Here is an 18,828-nt window from a genome sequence, read left to right as displayed (position 1 = left end):
TCTAATTAACTTTCTCTTTTTTTGGAAGGATCCTAGACGTGGATTTTTTAAAAATATTTTTGGAAGGATCCTAGACTTGGATTTTTTAAAAAATATTTCTGGGAGAATCCTAGACGTGGATTTTTTAAAAAATATTTTTGGGAGAATCCTAGACGAGGTTTTTTTAAAAAATATTTTTATAAGGATCATAGACGTGGATTTTTTAAAAATATTTTTGGAAGAATCCTGGACTTGGATTTTTTAAAAAATATTTTTGGGAGAATCCTAAACGTGGATTTTTTAAAAAATATTTTTGGGAGAATCCTGGACGTGGATTTTTTAAAAAATATTTTTGAGAGAATCCTGGACTTGGATTTTTTAAAAAATATTTTTGGAAGGATCCTAGACGTGGATTTTTTAAAAAATATTTTTGGGAGAATCCTAGACGTGGATTTTTTAAAAAATATTTTTGGGAGAATCCTAGACGTGGATTTTTTAAAAAATATTTTTGGGAGAATCCTAGACGTGGATTTTTTTAAAAAATATTTTTGGGAGAATCCTAGACGTGGATTTTTTAAAAAATATTTTTGGGAGAATCTCTTGAATTAATTTCTATTTCCCAATGAGAAATCCCCTCTAATTAACTTTCTCTTAAAACTTTTCCTCATTTAAAATATTAATTGATTACTTTCTAACACCACGTAATGCCTGATGTAAGCATTCCATTTGTTTTCCCATAAATAATTCATTTAAATAAATTAATCTCTCATAATTCCATAATGTCTTCATTAACAATTTCTTCCTGTTTTCTCGTCTGTCTCTCTCTCTCGCCTTCTCTCTTTTCATTTGTCGCAACTAAGGCCAGAGAAATAATTGCTGGTCTCCGCAATGTCTCCTCCATTGTTCGTTTGGTTGGTTTGGTTGTCATAACACTTATGACAATTAAACAGAATACAAAAACACTACAAGTGCTGGTCATTGTGGTCATTTGCCACCACTTCCCCTCACCCGTCTCTTTGATTCTCTTCCAAAAAAACCCCGGTCAACGAGATGTAGATGAATTGCCGCCATAATCAAATCAAATGAATGAAATGCGTTTTTAAAAGATTTGCCCGCATCATAAACATAAATTCAATTGTTGGCGGGTGTTTGTCGGACGGGGGGGACAGCGGATAGAGTAGTAAAATTCAGAGAAACCAGAAGCCCAAATGAGTGGCCTGTCGGTCGCTCGTTCGTTCGCATAATTTTTGCTAAATTATCACAAATAGGCGATGCGATGCGATGCTCCGAGTCCGTTGGTCCAAGTCGAGATTTTAATTAATTTAAACCCGCATAAATAGCCAATGAATGAAATGGGAATTGTTTTTGTTCAGCTGCTGTTGTTGCCGCTCCTCTACTTCTTCTTCATCTCTCTCTGGTCTCTTGTTTTTCCATTTCGAAAGACATCAAATCGACTCGAAATGTGAGAAATCCATGCAAGAGGGGAGGTTCTAATTGGTATGGCCAATTGAAACTGTGATTATTGTTGCTACTTGCCACAGAACGACAACAAAAACAAGAAGAGAAACGTCAGCAGATGTTTCTGAAGGGGATGTATCCGGTAATTATTGCTTAAAATTAAATTGAACGAGCATTTAATAATTTGCCGAGATTGAGACAACAAGAAATAAAATTAAAAAGAAAAATAAATTAAAATCTCCACGAAGAAATTTAGGTATGGGAAAATTTGGAAGGAAGCTAAAAATCTTAAATGGGGGGTATTGGAGTGTAATTTTGGCAAAAATGTATACTTTTCATAAATTGCAAAACTATTTTCTTAGTTTTGATTACCTTATTGTATTTCTCTTAGCTTCAATGATCTCTCAGAGAACATCAATGATCTCCCGAAAAATTACGTTTATGGCTCTAGGTAAAAATATGAGTGTAGTTTTCAGTCCTTCGTTACAGATCCCTAAACGTGGATTTTTTAAAAATATTTTTGGAAGGATTCCTAGACATGGATTTTTTAAAAATATTTTTGCAAGGATCCTAGTCGTGGATTTTTTAAAAATATTTTTGGAAGGATCCTAGATTTTTTAAAAATATTTTTGGAAGGATACTATACGTGGATTTTTTAAAAATATTTTTGGAAGGATCCTAGACGTGGATTTTTTAAAAATATTTTTGGAAGGATCCTAGACGTGAATTTTTTAAAAATATTTTTGGAAGGATACTATACGTGGATTTTTTAAAAATATTTTTGGAAGGATCCTAGACGTGGATTTTTTAAAAATTTTTTTGGAAGGATCCTAGACGTGGATTTTTTAAAAATATTTTTGAAAGGATCCTAGAGGTGGATTTTTTTAAAAATATTTTTAAAAATATTCTAGATGTGGATTTTTTATAAAATATTTTTGGAAGGATCCTAGACGTGGGTTTTTTAAAAATATTTTTGGAAGAAACATAGACATGGGTTTTTAAAAATATTTTTGGAAGAAACTTAGACGTGGGTTTTTTAAAAATATTTTTGAAAGGATCCTAGACGTGCATTTTTTAAAAAAAAATTTGGAAGGATCTTTAGGTTTTAAGGATATTTTCTAATAGGATTTAGGATCGTAGAATTTTAAAAGATATTTTTTGAAGTATTTGCATAGCCCCAAACGTGGATTTTTCAAAAATATTTTTAAATGATCTTTAGGGTTTTTATGGATAGGATTAACTGAGCCCTGAACGTGGATTTTTGTAAACATTGTTTTGGAAGGATCTTTAGGTTTTAAGGGGTATTTTGTAAAAGGATGCACAGATCCCTAGACGTGGATTTTTTTAAGAATTTGCTTAGCCCCAAAAATAGATTTTTTTTTTTGAAAATTATGCAAAAGATTTAAAAAAATGAAAGGATCTATAAGTTTTAAGGGATAGTTTCCAAAAGGATTTACGAAGCCCTAAACGTGGGTTTTTTAAAAATATTTTTGAAGAATCTGCATTGTGCCCAACGTGAAGTTTTTAACAATATTTTTTTTTTTTTTTTTTGAAGAATCTGCATGGCCCCAAACGTGAATTTTTTAAAAATATTTTTAGAAGGATCTTTAGGTTTTACGGGATATTTTCTAAAATGATTTACAGATTTTTTTTTGAAGAATTTCCATAGCTTCAAACATGGATTTTTTTTAAATAATTTGGACCTTTAAGACTAACGGGATATTTTATAAAAGGATTTAAGGAGCCTTAAACGTGGATTTTTTAAAAAATTTTTTTTTTCAAGAATTTCAGTGGCCCCAAACGTGGATTTTTTAAAAATATTTTTTCAAGAATTTCCGTAGCCCCAAACGTGGATTTTTTAAAAAAATTTTTTCAAGAATTTCCATGGCCCCAAACGTGGATATTTTCAAAAATATTTTTTCAAGAATTTCCGTAGCCCCAAACGTGGATTTTTTAAAAATATTTTTTCAAGAATTTCCGTAGCCCCAAATTTGGATTTTTTAAAAATATTTTTTTCAAAAATTTCCGTAGCCCCAAACGTGGATTTTGTTAAAATATTTTTTCAAGAATTTCCGTAGCCCCAAACGTGGATTTTTTCAATTTTTTACGAATTTTACGTGGATATTTAAAAAAACATTTTTTGAAGTGGTCCAAGACTAGCCCTCGTGCTAAATTTCAAGATTACAGCATTCGCCGTTTCCCTGGTTTTTCATTCCCAATTTTGAATACAACATTTATCCAATATATATACAACGCCATAATTTTTACATTTTTTTTTGTTTTTTTAAATTTTATTAAGTGAAAGCAAAAATATCGGAAATAGCATCAAACTTTAGAATAAGTTTAGATTTGTTCGATTTGGTCACCTTTGGCCCGAATTATGGCTTTTAAACGGCCAATGAAACCGTCACACGTTGCCCGAATGATGCTCTGCGGTATTTTGGCCCATTCTCGGCGAAGCGCTTGCTTGAGGTGATCGACAACCTTGCCTTCCAAAATACTCCAGACACAATAGTCCAACGGATTGGTATCAGGAGATTTCGGTGGCCATTGCGCGCTGGAAATGAAGCGAGGAACCCCATTTTGTAACCATTCTTGGGTGGCGTGTGATAGTGCTGAGTCCTGTTGGAATGCCCAAGGTCTGCGGTCAAAATGTTTGAGTGCCCAAGGCTTTAATGCACCCTTCAGAATATTTTTTCGATAATATTCAACATTTATTCTGGTGCCACGCTCGATTAATACGAACGGAAAGCGACATCGACTGTTATGGAGGCCCACACCATCACCATGGGCGGCGCTTTAGTTCTGGTGGTCAACCGTTTTGAACGTTTTTTCCATCTAAGAACCATCTTTCCAACCCATTTTATATCGTTCATTAATTCAAATCCAGAATAAATCCATATTTCTCCATCCATATCCATAATTAGCCGTGCTCTGCATTCTGCCAAAGATCATTTTGAAAATCCCGCATAATTGTGACTTCTTTTTTGTTTCCATTCCAAACAAAAGTAAAACAATCTTCTGACATTGCCGACAATGACAACTTTTAAGATTGGAGGCTACATTGTCGCTTTGTATTCGACTTGGCTTGGTGCGTTCAGGATCTTTTTGCATTGGACTTAATTACAATTCAAAACCATTGTCTAGATTTCGCAGAAAATCCTTGATAACATCAAATCCAGACATATTCAATTCGTTGTGTCGTTTTTTTTCTTGTTTGCTTTTGTTGTATGAATTTAATGTCAAGTCAGTGGAGGTATTGTTTTGCTCTTTTTTGCTGTGTTGTTGTCATTGTCTTGCTGTTGTGTTTGTTTTTGGCTAAAAGTCTTTTGAGCGGATTTTAAGACTGAATTATTATGCTCGCATTTTAATTTATTTGTCTTAAGAAGCAAAATGAAAGGCCCCAACTGAATTAATTATGCCATCAATACGGGGCGAATGAAATGGAAACACCCCGTGGCACAGTGGGCCAGAATTGGTGATTTTTTTTTTTTTTTTTTTTTTTTGAAGACCAAAAAATTAATTTTTTGGGAAGAACTTAATATAGAGCAGGTCTACAACACAGACAGAAAAAATCCTGCAGAATACGAAAGTGGAGTTAAAAAAGAAGACACGGGTATGGGGACTGTGAAAGTTTATATAGCCAAGTAACCTAAATGGAGGGGATAAGTTCCCACCTCTGACAATTTTTTATTTTTTTTTTTAATTTTTCGGTTTGAGAATCCTCGGAATCTGCGCATTTAAGTATATTTTCGGCAATATTGAAGATGGAATTACTTGGAATATATTTCGTCGAAAAGTAATAGATTTTTCAAAAATCGTCGGAATTTTTTAACAATTAAAATGTTATGACATTTTTCATGGTATATATTGGGTATACAAATTTCTTTTGTTCCGAGACTCACAATAAAATTTGATCTAGAATAAATCTTACTTTGACACTTTTTCCAAAAACTGAAGTATAAAGGGAGATTTTGACTCAGAATGGAAAGGTGTTAAATTAGCAGTAAAAGAAGCAAACACATAATTTTCACTTTTAATACAAACATTTCGAATGGAATTTTCTTAAAAACTACAGCTCGTAGATATATAGTTTATTCTGAGATGTATAGTGAAATTTTGTGTAAAAAAATTCTCCTTTTGACATAGTTTGCCTAAAACGAAATTTTATGCCTAAAATAAAATTTTATGTTACATTCCGGCTTCAACTCGAATATGGTCGAATAAAATTTTTAAAAAAATTATGAAATATTTTCTCGTCTCTTTTGGCAACATTGATGCAACTATTTTTTTAATATGTAGTGGAAATAGAAAGATCTTCTCTTTGGAGACTTATGGTAAAATTTGATGAAAAATAATTCGCCCTTTAACACCTTCTCAAAAAAATGAAGAATAACGGGAGAATTAGACTTCGAATTGAAAGGTGTTAAATTATCAGCATAAAAAGCGAACACATAATTTTCACTTGTACTACATAAATTTCGACTGGAATTTTCTTAATAACTATAGTTCCTAGATATATGATTTATTCTGAAATTTATAGTGAAATTATGTGTAGAATATTTCTTCTTTTGAGAGTTTTTCCCTAAAATGAAATTTTATGTTACTTTCAGGTGTAAACACGAAAAAAGTCAAAGGAAAAATTGATCAAAATGTGAGGAAATATTTTCTCGTCTTTTTTGGCAACATTGATGCAACTATTTTGTTAATATGCAGTGGATGTAGAAAATTCTTTCCTTTGGAGACTTGTAGTAAAATTTGATGTAGAATAATTCTTCCTTTGACACTTCTCCAAAAAAATGAAGTATAAAGGGAGATTTTGTCTTGGAATGGATAGGTGTTAAATTAGCAGTAAAAGAAGCAAACACGTAATTTTCACTCGTACTATATAAATATCGAAGACAATTTCCTTGAAAACCATTATTCCTAGATGTACAGTTTATTCTGAGATGTATAGTGAAATTTTGTGTAGAATATTTCTTCTTTTGACAACTTTCCCCTTAAGTAAAATTTTATGCTACTTTCAGGCCTGAACACGAAAATGGCCAAAAAAAAAAAAATATTATCAAAATTTAGGAAACAGTTGCTATTTTTTGGGAACATTGATGCAACTATTTTTGGAATATGCTGTGGAAATAGAATTTTTTTCTCTTTGGGGACTTGTAGTAAAATTTAGTGTAGAATAATTATTCCTTTTACATTTTTCCCAAAAAATGAATTAGAAATGGAGATTTTGACTTGGAAAGAAAGGTGTAAAATTAGCAGTAAAAGAAGCAAACAATTAATTTTCACTTGTAGTACTTAAATTTCGAACGTAATTTCTTTAAAAACTAAAACACCTAGGTATATGATTTATTCTGAGATTTATAGTGAAATTTTGTGTATAATATTCCTTCTTTTGATATCTTTCACCGAAAACAAAATTTTATGTTATTTTCAGGTGTCAACTCGAAAATGGCCGAGGAAAAAGTGACTATAAAAATAAAAAAATATTTTCGGTGCTTTTCTGGGATCATTGATGCAACTATTTTTTGAATATGCAGTGGAAATAGAAAAATCTTCTCTTTGGAGACTTGTGGTAAAATTTGATGTAGAATAATTCTTCCATTGACAACTTCCCCAAAAATGAAGTATAAAGGCAGATTTTAGCTTAGAATGGAAACGTGTTAAATTAGCATTAAAAAACGTAAACACAAACTTAACACTTGTAATACATAAATTTCGAATGTAATTAACTTAAAAAGTACAGCTCGTAGATATATAGTTTATTCTGAGATTTATTGTGCAATTTTGTGTAGAATAATTCTCTTTTTTACACTCTCAGCCTAAAATGAGATTTTATGTTACTTTCAGGCGTCAACTCGGAAAAAGTCAAATGAAAAATTGAACAAAAAATGAGGAAATATTTTCTCGTCTTTTTTTTGGCAACATTGATGCAATTATTTTTTGAATATGCAGTGGAATTACAAAATTATTCTCTTTGGAGACTGACAGTAAATTTTGATGTAGAATAATTCTTCCTTTGACACTTTCCCTAAAAACTGAAATATAAAGGGAGATTTTGGCTTAGAATTTAAGCGTATTTAATAAGCAGTAAAAAATGTAAACACATAATTTTCACTTTTAATCCATAAATTTCGAATGTAATTTCCTTAAAAACTATAGCACCTAGGTATATAGTTTATTCTGAGATTTATAGTAGAATTTTGTATAGAATATTCCTTCTTTTGACACCTTTTGCCTAAAATGAGATTTCGTGTTACTTTGAGGCGCCAACTCGAAAAAGACCGAGGAAATAGTGATCAACAATTAGGAAATATTTTTTTTGACATAGAAGCCGTTATTTTTCCGATATGGGATGGAAATAGAGATTTTCTTTCTTCAGGCTCCTATAGTAAAATTTGATGAGGACTATTTTTGTCTTTGATGTCATCCTCCTAAAATGACGCTGTATTGGAGACTTTTGCAAAAACTCCCATAAAGTACAGATTTAACCCTAAAATGCCTCTTAAATACATGGGAATTCCTGGCGTTTAGGTAAGATTTAGTCTACTGAAACCTTCCAGGACCTATAGTAGAATTTTATGACAAATAATTCTGTAGAATATTTTGACTTGCTACGATACCGTTTAAGAGGAGTTTTTAGCCATATTTTTAAAAAAGGACCAAAAAGACCAATTTTTGACTGGCTTGAGGGTTAAAAGATTCGACCCAAGTATTCAACGTGTTTTTATCTACAACATTGCCGAAGACACTGTGTACCTAAAATGCATGGATTCCAAGGAATTTTAATTCAAAAAATTCCAAAAGTGTGGAAGAGAACCTCAAAAGTCCTCAAAAATATCCTTCAAAATTTTGAGGGTTAAAAGTTTCGACCGAAGGATTCCCCGTATTTTTATCTACAATATTACCGAAGACACTATGTACCTAAAATACGTGGATTCTCAGAAATCCTAGTCTGGAGATTTCCGAAATCCCAGTTTGGAGATTTCAATTGATTTATTTAATTATTAATTAATTTAATTTAAATGAGGAAACCTATTTCGAAAAATTCCAAAAGTGTGGAAGAGGACCTCAAAAGTCCTCAAAAATATCCTTCAAAATCTTGAGGGTTAAAAGTTTCGACCGAAGTATTCCACGTGTTTTTATCTACAATATTGCCGAGGACACTATGTACCTAAAATGCGTGCCTTCTGAGGAATCTCAGTCCGGAAATTTCCAAATGTATCGCTATTGATTTATTAAATTATTAATTTAATTTAAATAAATAATAAATATAAATGAATAAAATTTTATAAACAAACCATTATAACTCACTGTGCCTCATATGAAAGCGTGATATAGAAGGAACAACAAATGATGATGGAAAGACGACGAATGGAGAAATTGTTGGATGGATGGATGGATGGATGGATCGATGTCTGAGTGACTGACTACTGCTGGCCGTTACTGGCCACGATGACGATGGCGGTGGTTGATGGCTATGATGATGTGTGTGAACCTCCTTCTTTTTGCTTCTGATCTGTTGCTGATCACTGGGAACTTAATTCACAATTCCACAGCTTCGATCTGGCTTTAACTCGCCTTAGCGGCACAATGGTATGGCCAACCATACATCCCTGCCTCCCGCATTTGGCTTCATCAGTCAGTCTCTCCTCAGATATATTTATTCATAAAAATGCCCCAAAAAATCTGTTCATCAACCACTCGTTTGTTTCAATATTTTTCTCAATTTTTTTTTCCTTTGTTTTTTTTCGAAGGATTTTGCGTTACATTCAATAAATGATCTTTTTTTTTGTTTGGAGGGGAAACAAAAGACTCAAAATTTTTCTGAACCAATTTATCATATAATGTAAACCAAGTCGCGTCCCCAAGAACTAAAGCAGCTTGCATCCTGGCTCCCTTGCATTGTTGTTATTATTAACAACAAAACTTAAGATTTCTTTTGAAGAAGTAACCAACCAAAAAAAAATATTTTTTTTCCTTTTTCTTCACCTTCATTTAGTTGCAGTTTTTTGTTAATTTTTTTTTTTCGGAAACATAACCAGGGGAGCTCGGTTGCCGTTGTGTGTGCCCCACCGCCAACGAACGCAATTCATGAAACTAGAATTGATTTCCTTCGAAATGATATTAATAGCCGGTATTGTTGTGTATTTACTTGAAATCCAGTGGACATTGTTTTAGGAGAAAAAATATGACCGTCTTTATCCGCAGATGTTGTTGGTGTTTATTTTTGTTTTTGGGCATTGTGGGAAATTCAGTGATGCCAATGGTGGCAAGAAAAAAATTTACCTCTCTCTTAAAAACGTTCGGAATTTTTCGGAATAAGATTCCTCGGTATCCATGCATCTAAGGTATATAGGGTCTTTGGCAATATTGAAGATGATAATACGAGGAATATATTCCTAGGAAATTTTAACCCTCAAGCAAGGCAACAAAGGGGTCTTTTTGGTCCTTTTTTAAATATTGCTAAAACATTCCAAATATTTGGCAATTTTCGGATTGAGATTACTCGTTATCCAGGCATCTGAGGTATATAGGGTCTTTGGCAATATTGTAGATAATAATACGCAGAATATATTCCTAGGAAATGGTAACCCTCAAGTGAGACAACGAAGGGGTCTTTTTGGTCCTTTTTTTTAAACATTGTTAAAACATTTCAAACATTTGGAAATTTTCGGATTAAGATTCCTCGGTGTCCAGGCAACTAAGGTAAATAGGGTCTTTGGCAATATTACAGATAACAATACGGGGAATATTCTGTTGGGAAATATTAACCCTCAAGCGAATCTACAAAGGGGTCTCTTTGGTCCTTTTTTTAAATATTGCTAAAACATTCCAAACATTTGGAAATTTTCGGATTAAGATTTCTCGGTATCCAGTCATCTAAGTTATATAGGGTCTTTGGCAATATTGTAGATAACAATATGAGGAATATTCCGTTGGGAAATGTTAACCCTCAAGCGAATCAACAAAGGGGTCTTTTTGGTCCTTTTTTTAAATATTGCTAAAACATTCCAAAAATTTGGAAATTTTCGGATTAAGATTCCTCGAAATCCAGGCATCTAAGGTATATAGAGTCTTTTGCAATATTGCAGATAACAATACGAGGAAAATATTCCTAGGAAATATTAACCCTCAAGCAAGGCAACAAAGGGGTCTTTTTGGCCCTTTTTTTAAATATTGCTAAAACATTCCAAATATTTGGAAATTTTCGGATTAAGATTCCTCGGTAATCAGGCATCTAAGGTATATAGGGTCTTTGGCAATATTGTAGATAACAATACGCAGAAGATATTCCTAGGAAATGTTAACCCTCGAGCGAGTCAACAAAGGGATCTTTTTGGTCCTTTTTTTAAAATATTGGTAAAACATTCTAAATATTTGGAATTTTTCGTATTAAAATTTCTCGGTATCCAGTCATCTAAGTTATATAGGGTCTTTAGCAATATTGTAGATAAAAATACGAGGAATATATTCCTAGAAAATGTTAACCCTCGAACGAGTCAACAAAGGGGTCTTTTTTTTCCTTTATTAAATATTGCTAAAACATTCCAAAAATTTGGAAATTTTCGGATTAAGATTCCTCGGTATCCAGGCATCTAAGGTATATAGGGTCTTTAGCAATATTGCAGATAACAATACGAGGAAAATATTCCTAGGAAATTTTAACCCTCAAATGAGACAACAAAGGGGTCCTTTTGGTCCTTTTTTTTAAATATTGCTAAAACATTCCAAATATTTGGAAATTTTCGGATTAAGATTCCTCGGTAACCAGGCATCTAAGGGTCTTCGGCAATATTGCAGATAACAATACGAGGAAAATATTCCTAGGAAATATTAACCCTCAAGCAAGGCAACAAAGGGGTCTTTTTGGTCCCTTTTTTAAAATATGGCTAAAAACTTATTTAAAACGGGATCGTAGCAAGTCAAAATATTTCACAAAATTATTTGTCATAAAATTCTACTATGGGTCCTAAAAGACATCAGAAGTCTTACTAAATGGCAGGAAGTCATATGTATTAAAGAGAGATTTTAGGGTTAATATCATACTTTACGCCAAAATCTCCTACAAAGCAAACATTTGGAAATTTTCGTATTAAGATTTCTCGGAATCCATGCATCTAAGGTATATAGTGCCTTTGGCAATATTGCAGATAACAATACGAGGAATATTCTGTTGGGAAATGTTAACCCTGTGAAAAATGGATCTTTTTGGTCCTTATTTTAAAATATCACTAAAAACTCCTTTTAAACGGCATCGTAGCAAGTCAAAATATTCCACAAAATTATTTGTCATAAAATTCTACTATAGGTCCAAGAAGACATCAAAAGACTAAATCTTACCCTATTGGCCAGAAATCATATATATTAAAGGGAGATTTTAGGGTTAAACCGTACTTTATGTGAGTTTATGCCAAAATCTCCTAAAAAGCAACATTTTAGAAGGATGGCGTTAAAGACAGAAATATTCCCCATCAAATTTCACTATAAGTCTCCACAGAACAAAAATCTCTATTTCCACTTTATATCAAAAAAGTAGTTGCATTAATATTCCAAAAAAAAAACGAAAATGTCCTCTACTTTTTTTGATAAATTTTTCCTTACGTCCTTTTCGTGTTGACGCCTGAAAGTAACATAAAATTTCATTTTAAGCAAAAAGTGTTAAAAGAAGAACAGTTCTTCACAAAATATCACTACAAATCTCAGAATAAACTATATATCTAGGAACCATAGTTTTTATGAAAATCAACTTCTAATTTTATGCACTACAAGCGAAAACTATGCGTTTACGTTTTTTACTGCTAATTTAACTCCTTTCCATTCCAAGCCTAAATCTTCCTTTATACTTTATTTTTTGGGAAATATTCTAAAGGAAGAAATATTCTACACTAAATTTCACTACTCAGCAAAGAACAAAAATCTCTATTTCCACTGCATCAAAAAAAAAAAATATTGAATTAATATTCCAAAAAAAACCTGAAAAAAATTCTATTTTTTTTTTTTGGTCAAATTTCACTAGGACTTTTTTCGAGTTGACACCTGAAAGTAACATAAAATTTTATTTTAGACAGAAAGAGTCAAAGGAAGAATTATTTTACACAACATTTTACTAAAAATCTCAGAATAAATCATTTATCTAGGAGCCACAGTTTTTATGAAAATCACCTTCTAATTTTATGTACTACAAGCGAAAATTATGTGGTTACGTTTTTTTACTGCTAATTTAACACCTTTCCATTCCAAGCCTAAATCTTCCTTTATACTTTATTTTTTGGGAAATATTCTAAAGGAAGAAATATTCTACACCAAAATTCACTATAAGTTACCAAAGAAAGAAAATCTCTATTTGCACCGCATATCAAAAAAATATTTGCATCAATGTTCCCAAAAAAAAAAAAAAAAAAAAAAAAACAATATTCCTAAATTTTTTGATCAATTTTTCTTTTGATTTTTTTCGACTTGATGCCTTAAAATTTCTTTCTAGGTGGGAGGTGTCGAAAAATAGGAACAATAGTTTTTATGACAATCACATTCGAAATTTATGTACTACAAGTGCAAAATTATGCGTTTCCCTTTTTTACTGTTAATTTAACATGATTCCAATCTGAGTCGAAATCTCCCTTTATACTTCATTTTTTTTGGGAAAGTGTCAAAGGAAGAATTATTCTAGATCGAAATTCATTGTGGGTCTCTGAACAATATTAATTTATATATTCAGAATGTACCATGAAAAAAATATCATAAATTTTTATTTATAAAAAAAATCTTTTTTATTTCTGAAAAATTTAGCACTTTTTCCCCACATCGCTGTCGATTTTTTCGATTTTTTTATCTTTATTAATATTTTCTTCATTTTGTTTTTTTTTTTTTTTTTTCAGATAAAAAAGTTTACACTTTAAAGTGATGAAAAATGTGAAAATGATATGAGTGTAAAAAATGGCAGATACGTTTGCTGGAAATCGTAGGTAAGTACAAACATAATGACCTTTTCATTAATTGGGAGACCTAGAAACGATTCTTTTTCTGAAAAGGCTAAAAGGCAGAAAAACCGGCATGAAGCTTGTCTCCATAGACCACTTGGAAAACCTTGAAAATATTCTTTAAAAAAATCAACGTTTGTGGTGTTGGAAGACCCTAAGAAAATATTTACTAAGAATCCACATTTGTGCCCCTGAAAGTCCTTTAGAAAATATTCTCTAAAAAATCTTCGTTTTTAGGCCCTGAAAGTCCTTAAGAAAATATTTTCGAAGAATCCTGAAGGTCTTTGAGAAAATACATTTAAAAAACACACATTTGTGGTCCTGAAAAAGCTTTACAAAATATTCTATAATAAATCCACGTATTTGGTCTTGAAAGTTCTTGAGAAAATTGTATAGAATATAAAGAATAAAATCCAAGTTTATGGTCCTTAAAGTCCTTGAGAAAATATTTCTTAACAAAATTAACGTTTTTAATCCTGAAAGTCCTTGAGATAATATTCTCCAAAACATCCACGTTTGTTGTAGTCCTTAAGAAAATATTCCAAAAAATCGGGTTTGTGACCGCAGAAATCCTTGAGAAAATATTTTTTTTAAATCAGGTTAATAGCACTTTGAGAAATTTTTCTTTGAAATCGAAAATATTCCTTTAAAGTCCTTAAAACCTGAGTTGTCGCTCGGGTGGTCCTTAAAAAAATATTCTGAGTTGTCGCTCAGATGTCCCTTAAGAAAATATCCTGAGCTGTTCAAGTTTGTGGTCCTAAAGAAAATATCCGGAGTTGGCTTTCTGCTGGACCTTGAGAAAATACCCCGAGTTGACGCTCAGGTGGTCCTTGAGAAAATATCGTTTGAAAATAGACCTTTGATTGTCCTTGAGAAAATATAGTTTAATGATCGACCCCTGTTGGTCCTTAATAAAATACCTTTCAAAAATTGATCCCTTTAAGTCCATGAAAAATATCCATCAAAAAATATTCTTTGATATCTCTACGTCTGTTGGTCCTTGAGAAAATATTTTTAAAAAAATCCACGCCTCTTGGTCCTTGAGAAAATATTAAAAAAATATCCAAGCCTGTTGGTCCTTGAAAAAATATCCTTAAAAAATCCACGTCTGTTGTTCCTTAGGAAAATATCCTTTAAAAAATCCTTGAAAAATATCCTTTAAACAAACCACGTCTGTTGCCCATTAAGAAAAGATCCTTTAAAAACCCACGTCTGCTGGTCCTTGAGAAAATATCTTTTAAAAATCCACGTCTGTTGGTCCTTGAGAAAATATTCATAAAAATACCTTGAGATAATATTTTTTTAAAAAATCCATGCCTGCTGATCCTTGAGAAAATATTCTTTAAAAAATCCTTGAGAAAATATTCTTTAAAAAATCCAAGTTTATTGTCCTTGAGAAAATATTCATAAAAAAACCTTGAGAAAATATTCTTTAAAAAATCCATGCCTGCTGATCCTTGAGAAAATATTCTTTAAAAAATCCTTAAGAAAATATTCTTTAAAAAATTCATAAAAAAAACCTTGAGAAAATATTCTTTAAAAAATCCATGCCTGCTGATCCTTGAGAAAATATTCTTTAAAAAATCCTTAAGAAAATATTCTTTAAAAAATCCTTGAGAAAATATCCTTTAAAAAATCCTTGAGAAAATATTCTTTAAAAAATCCTTGAGAAAATATTCTTTAAAAAATCCTTGAGAAAATATTCTTAAAAAAATCCTTGAGAAAATATTGTTTAAAAAATCCTTGAGAAAATATCCTTTAAAAAATCTAAGTCTGTTGGTCCTTGAAAAAATTAAAAAATCCACGTCTGTTGGTCCTTGAAAAAATTAAAAAATCCACGTCTGTTGGTCCTTGAAAAACTATCCTTTAAAAAATCCACGTCTGTTGGTCCTTGGGAAAATATCCTTTAAAAATTCACGTCTGTTGTTCCTTGAAAAAATATCCTTTGAAAAATCCACGTCTGTTGGTCCTTGGGAAAATATCCTTTAAAGAATCCACGTCTGTTGGTCCTTGAGAAAATACTCATAAAAAACCTTGAGAAAATATTCTTTCAAAAAATCCATGCCTGCTGATCCTTGAGTAAATATTTTTTTAAAAATCTTCGCTTGCCTGTCTTTGAGAAAATACCCTTTTAAAAATCCACGTTTGTGGTCCTGAAAGTTCTTGAGAAAATATTCTTTCAAAAATCCACGCCTGTTGGTCATTGAGAAAATATCCTTTGAAAACATCCTCGCTTTTCTGGGTCCGTAGGAAAATATTATTTAAAGAAACATCCAGGACTATTGGTCCTTGAGAAAATATCCTTTAAAAAACCCACGTCAGTTTGTCCATGAGAAAATATCCTTTAAAAAATCCACGTCAGTTTGTCCATGAGAAAATATCCTTTAAAAAATCCACGTCGGTTTGTCCATGAGAAAATATCCTTTAAAAAATCCACGTCTATTGGTCTTGAAAAAATATCCTTTGAAAAATCAACGTCTGTTGGTCCTTGAAAAAATATCCTTTGAAAACTCCACATCTGTTGGTCCTTGAAAAAATATCCTTTGAAAAATCCACGTCTGTTGGTCCTCGAGAAAATATTCTTTAAAAAATCCACGTCTGTTGGTCCATGAGAAAATACGCTACTGTTGATCCCTGAGATATTACTCTTTAAAAAATTCTCGTTTCTGTTGATCCTTGAGAAAATATTCTTTAACAAATCCGCGTCTGTTGGTCCTTTAGAAAATATTCTTTAAAAAATGATACACGTTTGTTGGTCCTTGAGAAAATATCCTTTAAAATATCCTTATAAAATCCTCATCTGTTGATCTTTGGGAAAATATCCTTTAAAAAATCCACGTCTGTTGGTCCTTGAGAAAATATCCTTTAAAAAATCCACGTCTGTTGGTCCTTGAAAAAATATCCTTTGATAAATCCACGTCTGTTTGTCCTTGAGAAAGTAATCTTTAAAAAATCTACGGCTGCTGGTCATTGAGAAAATATCCTTAAAAAATCCCCGTTTCTGTAGGTCCTAGAAAAAATATTCGTTAAAAAATTCTTAACTTCTGCAGGTCATTCAAGAAACCTTCTTGGAAAAAAATCCTTAAAATAAATTAATTTTGTAAATCCCTGAAAACCGCCACATTAGCCACATTTTAAGCACCTATTGTGTTTATTGTCTTGTGAGACAACAAAAGAAACAACACATTTTTCCACCAAAAAAAAAAAAAAAAAAAAAAAAAACATAAAATCGAGAAAAAAAAAGCTGGAGCTTCATTGTTTGTTTGATATGTGGATTTTAGTGATGTTGTTACTATTGGTGTCGTTATTGTTGTTGTTATTGTATTTTAAATCTTAAAAACAAAACAACACTGCAGAGGGCGAAAAAGAACAACAACGACACCATCAGCAACATTTTGTTGTATTTGTAGCCGATTTTAATATAATTTATTCAGAATCATTTTTTATGCCACAGCGTCATTCACCATTCAGACCAACAGCCAGCCAGTCATCCTGAGCCCCTTCCACACAGTTCCAAAAGCCCAGCCACATCAATACCATTTAGAATATACGGTTCCAATGACACTGAGGAGCGTCGGCGTGTAAATGTCTCTTCTTCTTCGTTGGCAATGTGTGTGTGTGTGAACCTCAGTGTTTGTGTGTATGTGTGGCTCATTGTTTTCTGTAAAAGAAGATTATTTCTGCAAAATATTCCAAAGGTAAGGCCTCCTAACTAAGCTACAAGAAAAGCCATAATGGCTGTAGACAATGAGAGAATTTTAACGCATCCATTGGATGGGAGAGGGATACGATGAGGAGGGGGGGTATGAAATATTCATATGGTCGGAGGGGGAACCTTCTGCCCCCCCTCTCCATACAATCCATACATCAATGCGCGTACATGATTATAATTGGACAAAAGACGACGCAGAAGAAGCAAACGTTGCTCAGGAAAATAAAATAAAAATACAACAACAACAAAGTAGTCGACATTTTCAATGAAACTTTCATTTGGCAAATCCGGCAATGGACGCACACACATCCCAGGAAAGCAGAGAGGCAGGCAAAGCAAAGACAAAGACACCATCATCAGCCAATGCTAAAACAAACATTGACTCGTCGAACTTATTAAGCGAAGAAAATAATTGGAAGAGGCTAAACAAAAGATGCTTCTTGCCTGCCATGGCTGCTCTTTGAGTCTCCAAACTGTCTAGAGACCATTGCTTATTATGGACACGGCAACAACAACAACAAGGTGCACAGCCTACGAATATAATGAATATGCTTAGCAGCCAACCATTAATGGGTTGGAGTTGTTGTTGTTGCTGCAAATTTCCGCCAGTTTTCCAAATGACATTATGCGCTCCCGATGTGGAGGATGGAGAAAACGAAGGAACCGAAAAAAAAAACAAAACACAAAGTGGGAGGTTCCAAAATATCCTGCTAAGTAGCCGGAGATTTGTTGCAAAAAGGAAACGCCCCTTAACAACACGTCGCAACAACAAGCTAAACAAACAAGGAGTAAAATGATGGTTTAAGGAGCCCACATTAGGCTGTGGGAAGACCATAAATCATTTTTGGTTTCAAGGGGTCTATAAAAAATTAGGTCAAGCAAATATGTCTCTTTTTCGCCTTCTACAAAGACCTGCCACTGGCTGCATCTACAGAACAAATGCTTGATTGAAGCCGGACTCCAGAGAGCAGCTGGATTAAAGCTGATCTCCATAGATCAGCTGGACTGAAGCTGGGATCTCCATAGAGCAGCTTCAACGAAGCTGGGATCTCCATAGAGCAGCTTCAATGAAGCTGGGATCTCCATAGAGCAGCTTCAATGAAGCTGGGATCTCCATAGAGCAGCTTCAATGAAGCTGGGATCTCCATAGAGCAGCTTCAACGAAGCTGGGATCTCCATAGAGCAGCTTCAACGAAGCTGGGATCTCCATAGAGCAGCTTCAATGAAGCTGGGATCTCCATAGAGCAGCTTCAATGAAGCTGGGATCTCCATAGAGCAGCTTCAATGAAGCTGGGATCTCCATAGAGCAGCTTCAATGAAGCTGGGATCTCCATAGAGCAGCTTCAATGAAGCTGGGATCTCCATAGAGCAGCTTCAATGAAGCTGGGATCTCCATAGAGCAGCTTCAATGAAGCTGGGATCTCCATAGAGCAGCTTCAATGAAGCTGGGATCTCCATAGAGCAGCTTCAATGAAGCTGGGATCTCCATAGAGCAGCTTCAATGAAGCTGGGATCTCCATAGAGCAGCTTCAATGAAGCTGGGATCTCCATAGAGCAGCTTCAATGAAGCTGGGATCTCCATAGAGCAGCTTCAATGAAGCTGGGATCTCCATAGAGCAGCTTCAATGAAGCTGGGATCTCCATAGAGCAGCTTCAATGAAGCTGGGATCTCCATAGAGCAGCTTCAATGAAGCT

The sequence above is a fragment of the Musca domestica genome, unplaced genomic scaffold (genome assembly GCF_030504385.1).
Source record: "Musca domestica strain aabys unplaced genomic scaffold, Musca_domestica.polishedcontigs.V.1.1 20, whole genome shotgun sequence".
Classification (NCBI taxonomy): Eukaryota; Metazoa; Arthropoda; class Insecta; order Diptera; family Muscidae; genus Musca; species Musca domestica.
Note: the sequence above shows the minus strand (reverse complement) of the source record.